The sequence below is a fragment of the Gossypium hirsutum genome, chromosome D12 (assembly GCF_007990345.1).
Source record: "Gossypium hirsutum isolate 1008001.06 chromosome D12, Gossypium_hirsutum_v2.1, whole genome shotgun sequence".
NCBI lineage: Eukaryota > Viridiplantae > Streptophyta > Magnoliopsida > Malvales > Malvaceae > Gossypium > Gossypium hirsutum.
The window spans coordinates 46,590,100-46,597,996 of NC_053448.1; positions in this window are offsets into that span (position 1 = coordinate 46,590,100).

Below are 7,897 nucleotides of genomic sequence, written 5' to 3' on the forward strand. Positions count from 1 at the left end.
TACGCTTTTTAAATGAATAAGTTATTTTACAAGAAAAATGTCTTATTTTCCGTTAATCTGTAAGTCATTTTCTATTGACTAAGTTATTTTCTATTAAATAAATACATAAAAATAAAAAAAATATTTTTCGTAAATCATTTGCAATGAAGCAAACACACCCTAAAATCAACCTTTTCTTTTCAATTAACAAATAGATTTTTTTTTTCTCAAAAGGAACAATAGAGAAAATAAAATAAAATAAAATAAAAACTTCATAAAGGGGAAAGAAAAGCAATGATTATAACAGTCATGTAAAAGGTTGTGTGCACTAGATGAGATTGGTTGATTGGATAAATTAATTGGATTAAGATTCGGTTAAAGTATTAGTTTGAGGAGTAACAAAAATTGATTAACTTGTGAAATTATATAAATTGGTTGAATCGGATTCATAATTTTTTAAAATTTTTTTGAGTTTTCAAAGTTTATTATATCATTTAATATTTAAATTTGACACTTTTTTTTTAAAATGTGATACTTATATTCGACAAAAATAATATATTTTAGTACTGAGAGGAAATAATGTTACCCTTTTAATGTTTAATAAGGGTTTTATAATTTATTTGATGAAAATTAATTATTAATATTATTAGATTTAAATTTTCATAATAAAATAAATTTAGTATTAATTGTGAATTTATTTAATTTTATGAAATATAGTCGGACCATAAATATGATTGAATAATAAAAATCACATATAAAAAATGTTCACTGATCTGAAACGGTAATAAACATAGTTCAATCTTTGAATAGTTGTTGAGGGTGAATGTTTAAGCTTTCCATAAGAAGATTAACATTTTTTTCCACTTTAATATTTTTGCTACTTATTACAAATATCACTCAATTTGTTAAAAGAAAATGCAAGTTTAGATCTCCAACCATCACATACTAAACTTCAGCTAGAAAATTCTCTTCATTTAAATGTTGTATTTTTTTTTTGTTTAAAAGAAGTTGTCAGCCCTAGCTTACGACAATGAACACAACCATGACTAAATCATCCAAGTAGTAAATGAATCCATGGAATTTGAGAAACATATGGAAATTGTTTTTATCTATAGCTAATTGGATTTTCTTATATCAAAGTAAGTGTTGAGTATGACTCTTATTTCAGTCAAATTTGAGAAATAATCTTTCAGTTAAACTCTATTTATTTGTTTCAATCAAACTCTGATTAATCTAGATTATTTTATTATTATTTGACCTATGAATTTAACTTATAAATAGGCTTTTTTACAACCTTAGAAAATACACCTATTAGAGATTAGAACTCATAACATATTTAGAGAATTGTGTTTACGTTTTGAGGCTTCTTTGTTTTCGGGTTTTCAGGGTTTAGTTTTTATCTCAATCTTTTGTACTCTTCATTCTTTTGCCATTATAATAAAATTATCTTTGCCCGTGGTTTTTTATCCTCTTTGGAGGAGTTTTTTCACGTTAAATTTGTGTATTCAATTTCTCAATTTATTTCACTATTTTTTTTACTTGTTGCTTAATAGGGTCGATCTCAACCAGTGGTATCAAAGCTAGTTTAATTTTTATAGATCGGCCCATTCAGAGATGGCAACAATAAGGTTTGAAATTGAGAAGTTTGATGGTGAGACAAATTTCAATCTGTGACAAGTTCAGATTATGGCAATTCTAGTTTAAACTGGCTTGAAAAAGGTTGTTACTGGGAAAAAGCTTAAGAATTTAAATCAAACAGAATGGGAAGAGCATGATGAAAAGGCCTTGTCTGCAATCCAGTTGTGCCTCACGAATACGGTATTGCAGAAGGTATTGATGGAGAAGACCTCATCCACCTTGTGGAAAATGTTAGAAACTCTTTATGCGACTAAGTCTCTAGCTAACCGTTTAGTGTTGAAACAACGTCTATTTACGTTTCGCATGAACGAAGGTGAGCTTCTTAAAGATTACATCAGTCAATTCATTACTCTTTTAAATGATTTAAAAAACGTTGAGGCTCATATTAACGATGAAGATCAGGCTATGCTATTATTGTGCTATTTACCCCATTCATACAAGTCTTTCAAGGAGACCCTGATTTATGGTATAGACAAACTCTCGTTCAAAGATGTGAAGAGTCATTTGTTGAGTAGAGGTAAACTCGACAATGAGTTTGGTTTGGATAGCAAGGCAGACGGCAAGCTTCCGTTTTGGTAGCATCAAAGAAACGAGACAAAAGGTGTCGCTATTATAAAAAGTTAGGTCACGTCAAAGCAATTGTTATAAACTGTGAAATAAAAGAGCTGTTGAGTGTAACGAGGAAGATGTAGCTAGTGCTAATTTGGCCGATGAAAGCGGTGATGATTTCTTATTAGTGTCAACGAGCGATAACTCCAAGCTCACGTCCAAGTGGATCCTAGATTCGGGATATTCTTTCCACATGTGTCCCAATAGAGATTGGTTCTCCGCATACAGTTCGGTTGAATGTGGAGTTGTGCGCATGGGAAATGATTCATCTAGTAAGGTAATTGGTATTGGTACTGTTAAAATTAGGATACACGATGAGACGATTAAGATACTCTCAGATGTCAAGTATGTATCTAATTTATAGAAGAATCTCATCTCCTTGAGTATTTTAGACTTGAAAGGATGCAGAATCAACATCGAGTCGAGCGACATTAAAGTATCTCATGGAGCTCTCGTTTTGTTAAAAGGTAAAAGAACCGACAGTCTTTATATCTTGGAAGGTTCTATAGTGACTGGTGCAATCGGACGTCTCCCGTTCGTTACGGAGTCGAATTCAACTTGTTTGGAGCGGAGGCAACTTGGTCATAGGAGGGAAAATGGTATGATCGTTTCGTTGAAGAGAGATTCTTTTTTGGATGCAGGTTTTGAAAAGTTAGGGCACTGTGTTCGTGAAAACCAAACTCGGGTTAATTTTAATTCGGCAGTGTACAAGTCGAAGGCTAGAAGTCTTCCAGTTTCTAAGCATATATTCGACTCAATTAATTCTCTGCATAGTTCAAGATAGGCCTGTGGCAGGCTTCGGCAAAGATGACATTGTGGAAATACGAGTCAAGGTGGAGATTTGTTGAGTATGACTTCTATTTTAGTTAAATTTGAGAAATAATATTTCAGTTAAACTCTGTTTATTTGTTTCAATCAAACTCTGATTAGTCTAGATTATTTTATTATTATTTGACTTATGAATTTAGCGTATAAATAGGCTCTTTTACAACCTTAGAAAATACACCCATTAGAGATTAGAACTCATAACACATTTAGAGAATTGTGTGTTTACGTTTTGAGGGTTCTTTATTTTGGGTTTTTGGGGTTTAGTTTTTATCTCCATCTTTTGTACTCTTCATTCTCTTGTCATTATAATAAAATTATCTTTGCTCGTGTTTTTTTATCCTCTTTGGAGAGGTTTTTCTACGTTAAATTTGTGTGTTCAATTTCTCAATTTATTCCGCTATTTTTTTACTTGTTGCTTAATCGGGTTGATCCCAACAGTAAGCTTAGTGCAAATAACCTATATTCAAAACTCTCAGTTAAGACTCACTTTCCCTTAAGCTTCAAGAAAAATCAACAACACTTGATAAAGGGTAAATTCTACAAATGGTCATGTCACGCCCCGGTTGTATGATATCTTTTGTACAATTGAATATATATGAGTTATTAGTCTAATGATTAAGTGTTAGTGAAATTGTCATTGAAACTTGAGTTTGAATCCCTTCCCTCGTATAACTTTTATTTTCAGTATTTTTGTTCCAAATCCCTAACTATGTTGTCCCATGCATTGTAAACCTAAGTATATATTCTATTTTATTTTTGTTTGGCCTTTCTTTTTCTATATTCTTCTTCTCCTTGACGTCCCTCTCTTCCTTCCCTCCCATTCTCTCAATTTTTCTTCTATCTTCTTTATTGTTGTGCCGCCTATTTTCTCCTTCTTCCTCCATTTGTGGTTGCTGATTCACCACTGTTTGTCTCCTCTCTCTTTTCTTTTTCTATCTTTTTATCAACATTCTTCTTGCTTTGGTCAAATATTTGTTACCGATTTTTCTTCCATTGCCGCACCACTCCTCTCCCTTTTTGCTCTCACTTTTGTTTCTCTATTGTCACCTTTCTACTTGTTTGTGCACTGATCTTCTTCTCATCATCATTCGTTATTATTGCTGTAACACCCCAAACTCGACCTAGAAGTTATGACCGGATATTGAGGAGTTACATTAACTTGTTTAAAAGCCTTTGTTTTGATCAAACCAAAAACGCGTTTCGAAAACATGAAATTTTGGCAAAAACTCTCAAAGATGATTAGAAAAGCCAAGATTCGAAAACTCTTATTTAAAACCCAGAATTCACATTCAAAGTTGCACGTTTTGAAAACACCAACATTAGCAGATCATTTCCAGTATTAAAACAATCACCAGTTAAAAATCATATATTTTATTTACCTCAAAATACTTAAATGATTACCAAATCTTGTAGTGCAAAATTATCGAAATGTCAATTCTTTGAAAATTGCGATCTCGATAAGTGAAAACAAATAGTTCGTCAATTGGGCGTATTCTAAATCATTCGTTATAAGTTTTTATAAAAACCCCCTTTTAAATTTTCAATGGAAAATCTTTAGCTTGTTTTGAAAACCGAAATCAAACTTGTTAGCTCTTGTGATTTGCAGTTTTATGCTAGGAAATATTAAATGCTAACAAATAAAACAAAAACCAAAAATAAATTATAGTCCCATAAATCCAAAATAGGTAATTACGAAAATCACCATATTTTAATTTACTTGAGAAAATAATTCGAGCTCCCGCACGCCGTCCGGTCCTAATTCAGAAGTTCACCTGAAACAAATTAAACAAACGAGTGAACTAGAAGCTTAGTGTGTAACTTAACCCGCGTACATGATTTTCTTACTACAACATGCACAATTGCAAACATAAAAATAGAGTTTTATTTTTAGTAATCACATATGCAAAAACCATATCAGAAGGTCATATATCTAGAAACGTTTGTCAAATCGAAATGTCATATTTTCATAATCATATATTAGAATGGAATTCTTAATTTTCAGAATCAAAATATCAAACACATTCTATTATACAAAATCAGATGTATTTCATAATCAAATACAGATATAATCACGGTACCTATCCCCATTCGCTACACATCATCTTTGTCCAGCCAACCACAACAATTAGGACTACAAGAGTCCATCCATCCAATCACACTGTGTCGTGGTGGTATGCCACTCTTAATAGTGCAGCTGAGCTGCTAGACAAATATTGCGGTTTAACCACTAAAATTATTGGTGATTTATCCACATTGAGCTAACGAGTTCTGGGAAACTCATGGTGTGTAGCATGCCCATACATACGTGTATATATATACTGTATTTTTATGATGCATGATCTACTATGGTGTTAGAAATATTGTTGGCTATATGCTTTACTGTAAATTGATTGACTGTATGTATATATATTGTTTGCCATGTTTAAGATTCCCACTGAGCTTTTTAAAGTTGACCCCTATAGTTTTTATCCTTATAGATAATTCTCGAGGTTAGGATCAAACACAACATTCGGAGGACTCGTCTTAAACTTTTTAAATAAAGTACTTTAAAACTAAATATTATTATTGGTTTTAGGACTGTAATTTTGTTAATTTTGGACTGTGGCATGAGATTGTTTTTTTATTGAGATTTTGCTTTCATGCAATTTTATTAAAAATTGAACAATTCTAATAATTGGCTTAACATTGCATAAGACACAATTTTTCTTTAAAAAAAACGAGAGGCTTCACTTTTTCACTGCCCAACGATGAAAAATGAGTTTTAAAAAGGTAAACTGACAAAATCAATTAAGTTTTTTTTTCAAATGACACAACTTTTAATAAACTAGACTCTATATTTAATCAACTTAATAATCAGACGTTTTTAACAACTATCCTAAGTTTTTAAAATCAGACAAATTAATACTAACGAAACTGAATAGTTTAACTAGGCAATTTCGGTGGCCAATGTAGCCTTCAGAATTTGACCATAATGTCTGGGCCGGGTTAGGGAGGTTACTGGTCACACAACTATTCTCGCATTCCTATTTTGGTCACTTAGCTTCAAAAATTTTCAATTTAGGTACTTACGTTTGAATTCGTTCCTGTTTTGGTCACCCACCATTAAATTGATAATGAAATGCCTTTTTCTAACTACTATAATAACACATTAGTCCCCAATACTTACATTTATCAATTTGGTTCTCAAACTTCCTAACCAAAGCTTTCAACTTTTAAAATAGAGACATTCCATATCTATCAATTGTTTTATTTATGGTTGAAATTATCCAATTCAATATATAACCCTTTTTGTTTATATTTTTAAGAAGCTCGTGTTAGAAATGAATTAAACTCCATTACAAAGTAGAGAATACAAATTTTAAAAATAAGATATATAATAAAATTATATAAATATATTTTTAAAAAATAAATTTTACTTTGACTAGCATAATTTTTTGTTTTTAATTAATTTGGTAAATGATTTGACACTAAATCATATTATTAGTGATATGTATTGTTTATTGTGGATTTAAAAATTAAAAATAAATAGAACACATACTAATCTCTTAATCAATTTATATAAAAAAACCAGTATCAATGTATCGAAAGAAATTTTAAATACTTCTTTCACATTTTTTTTCTTTTGAAAAATTAAATGTTCATACTTTTATCTTATATAATTATTGATTGAGCAATTGGATTTTTTAAAGTCATATTTTTCAACTTTGGATTTAATTTCCAATTTCAATGAACAATAACTATTTCTAGATACCTTGAAGGAAATATCATATAGTTAAAAACAAGAGTAAATCTAAAGTGTTTTTCATTTTCTTTAGTCAAAATCTTATCAATCAAAGGGTTATAAGATAATTATGTAGAAGAAAACTAATAAAAAAAAAGAAAGGAAATAAAGTTTAGGAAATAAAGTTTCAAGATAAATTTATTGGTATTTGAAATTGGCTCAAAACAGCTCGTTAGTTGAGAGAAAGTTTTTTTTTTTGGGTTTTACAAATTTATAGATGTGGAATGTCTATGTTTCAAAAGTTGAAAGTTTTGGTTGGGAAGCTTGAGGATCAGATTGATAGAATTTGTAAATATAAAGAGTTAAATTTATTTGAATTATTTAAAATTATGATCAAATTGATGAAATATATAAGTATTAAAAATTAAATGTGTTATTATGCGAGTTAAAAAAAATTTCCATTATCAATTTAAAATGAGTGACCAAAATAGGAATGCCGGCATAATTGAATAACCATCTGTATAATTTATCTTAAATAGATGATTTTGGCTTGTGGGATGCTGTATTTGTTGATCTATTTAAGAGATGAAACTTACTATCACTACGCCTTTGCTTTTCAAATTTCCAACAGTTTCACCATTGGATTTAAGTATGTCAAAGCCTGTTTCTCGATGTCTATATCCAGAATGCAAGATGAATATGCATCTTCACTATCCACTTTCAACTCAATGTAGTTCCAACAACTCAATTGCATATCCAAACACATGGTTTTGTAGATGAAAATTTAAAAAGTAACTTTTAGAAGGATCAACTGTTAATCCAACGATTAGTAGGACCTTTTTTACATTATTTAGTACCATGGTTAAAGTTAATATTAATCGGTAATTTTTAGCTACTCACATTACTTGTTTGTGATAGGAGAAAATTTTTTTTGAAGGGGTATTAATTTTTACAAGACTGCTATCATTTTAATTTAAGTTTAAATTTGTATAAATTATTATTTAATTTTTGTCTAATTATTTTAACAAATATACATATATTAAATAAGCCCTTTCTTTACGCTATTACACTAATAATAAAACGAGTCGTGTAAATTAATATTTTTTATCTTAAGGTAACATG